Source organism: Malus domestica, chromosome 10 (assembly GCF_042453785.1).
Source record: "Malus domestica chromosome 10, GDT2T_hap1".
Classification (NCBI taxonomy): Eukaryota; Viridiplantae; Streptophyta; class Magnoliopsida; order Rosales; family Rosaceae; genus Malus; species Malus domestica.
The window spans coordinates 3,418,995-3,421,787 of NC_091670.1; the positions used below are offsets into that span (position 1 = coordinate 3,418,995).

Genomic DNA, 2,793 nt, shown 5'->3' on the forward strand with positions numbered 1-2,793 from the left:
TAATTTTACGTATACTTTATGGCTGCATCTAACATCTTCGTTAGACTACCTACGTACTCTCAATAGAAATCAAGCCATTCGTAGTTCCACTATCGTCAACTCTAATCTTTCCATAAAATACTTCTAACAAAAAATCATAAGCACCATATTACACATCAACCTTACGTCAACAACAATTATCATCTTTCATACACGCATGTAATGTAACCCATTCTCACACAGATACTTTCCAATTCATCCATCATATAGATCACTCTGTTTCACATAATACCGCAAATCATAGTATGTAACATATCAAATAACCAACAAAGCACAATGTTATTCTCAAGTCACATTAATCAATTACTCTAATCATAATAATCTCAATCATACCCAACGTCATTCCACAATCACTTCAATTAATTAATCATGAATCAAAGATACATGATCTTAGCATTTAATTGTTTAATCAATGAATACAGTAACATATCATTTCACAAATTTAACCAAGGAACTCTATCAACTCCGAAAGAGTTACCCATACATCCAACGGATCATTTGGAACAAATCACAACAGCTCATAATCATAATCTCATACAACACCATGAAAAGTAAGGCTAGAGCGACATAGTTCAGCCGAAGCCTACATCTCTAAAGCTATCTCGATCCAAACTCAATAAAACCCAAGGTGAACACAATCCCGAACCATCTCTCAACAGAATCACGAAGTATGAAGGATTCCGAACCAGCTCTTAACGAAATCCAAGTGGATACGATTTCGGACTATCACTCAACGAAATCGCGGAGCACACTGCATAACCACCACTAAGTGAAACCCAAGTTAGATATGATTCTGGAACATCACTTAATGGAATTGTGGAGTAGAAGGGATTCCAGACCATCACTCAACGAAATCGGGGAGTACAAGGGATTCCGGACCATCACTCAACGAAATCCAAACCAGGATACAATTCAAGATCACCACTCAACGGAATCGCGGAGTAGAATGTGTAACACCAATCAATAAAACAAGACATGGATCAAGTTACTCAATGTACAAAGACTCAACGGAATGAGGATGAATAATGGCACGTGGGTTGAAACATGTTTCGAAGGCAACCAACCCCAAAACAATGGTTAATGGTCCACTTTTAGCCCTCACATTTCATCACCTCAATCCAATCATACAATACAAACCATATTTCCAATGCACAAGTCAAATCATACATAATGAAAAGAGATCAATGACCAAAAATAAAATAACACTTCAATAGAATTCACATTTAATTAACATGGGTCTATGGCATATATATATATATATATAACATGAGCCAAAGAAATCATTTTTCTGCAGCTTACGTAACAGCCCATTTCCAATTCATATAACAAATCTCAAAATACTTCCAGGTAGCCTAGAAGCATGTATACAACATCCAAAACTAACATGACTCAAAATTAACAAGAAATTGACCTTTTGAACCAAACCCTTGATCAAGAAATTTGATCTACACACCCAATCTGAAATACCCAACTCTAATTCATGTTTAGACTAGTTCATTGAATGATAGAAACCCTAAATAGAATTAAGAACTCCAATATATCATGGCAGTTTCAATTCAACTTAAGAAAGTTAAATTTGAAAATCAAGATAATGAAGTAACAAGGAATTTTACCCTTTAAATGTCTGAATCCTTCCTTCACAATCACGTTCTCTATCTCCTCTCTCTCCGATTTTTGCTTGAAGAAAGAAGGATTTTCTTCCAACAGCAATGGAAGAGCCACCTCCTCTCTGTTTCTTTTTCTTTCCTCGCAAAGCCAGGAAGAATGTGGAAGAACGTTCTTTTCCCCCTTTTCTTTCGCAACTCCCTTTTTCCTTCTCTCCTCCCTCCCTGTTTCTTTTCCTTCTTCCCCCCGTTGGTCCCTCATTTTCCTCCTCTGTTTCTTTTTTTTTTCCCCTCTTTTTCTCGCCATTCTCGTGGCTTTCCTATTTCTTGTCTCCTTCAGCCACTCCCGTGGCTTTTTCTTCTCATTTTTTTTTTTGCAACAACTTCAAACGTCCGTAACTATACTGTTATAATCCGAACTCGCAAACGGCTTTCGCCTATGCGTTCATGATCTCGATATCTATTCAACAATATAAATTGTGACCTCGAATGGTCTACGGATTTTAAATAATTAATTTCCCGAAAAATAATATAAAATCTCTATAATACCAATACGTAGATTATAATAATGAAATCCAGGAACGGGATTTCACAAGAGCAGCTAGAAGTTTCAAGAAAACACATAAAAATGTAGTGCTATGCATAATCAAGAGTGCGATCATGCAAAAATTACTGACAAAATAAATATGCAATAGAGGAATCATTACCCAAAATCCAAAAAATGATACCTCACTGCCAAGTCCACTTGCCATCACTGAGGTTCTCCTGATTCTCGCTATGTCCTAAGGGGTTGATAAACAAAGTATGAGTGGATCAAGTTCTATCTCGTCAAAATCAATCGAATAACCTCCATTTTGAAATATGCTATTGTAAAATTATCAAAGATACGGGCTTAGGGCCCACATCCAACAATATCGATATAGTCCCAACTTGGTAATTACTACCCTTACAATCCGTCAGGTGTGAGGTTTTATCACAAAAAGCCTTGGTGTTAGATGGGGTGAGGATAGGATATTTAAACTCCTCTGTACTTAGAGATATAGTTGATGTGAGATATTTTAACACCTATATATATTTATATAGTAAAAACTACATACATAATAATACTACCATAATAGTGGTCACAATCAATTCATCTCGCACGTCATAT

General features: G+C 36.1%; 1 long non-coding RNA gene across 1 annotated transcript; it reads right to left on the minus strand.

Moving 5' to 3' along the window:
* Nucleotides 1-393: 393 nt before the first annotated feature.
* On the minus strand, nucleotides 394-1,894 carry LOC139188804 (uncharacterized). Its single transcript, XR_011572101.1, has 2 exons — nucleotides 1,653-1,894; nucleotides 394-790 (listed from the first exon to the last, which is right to left on the minus strand). It is a non-coding gene; the product is annotated as an uncharacterized lncRNA (long non-coding RNA).
* Between the last annotated feature and the right edge of the window lie 899 nt (nucleotides 1,895-2,793).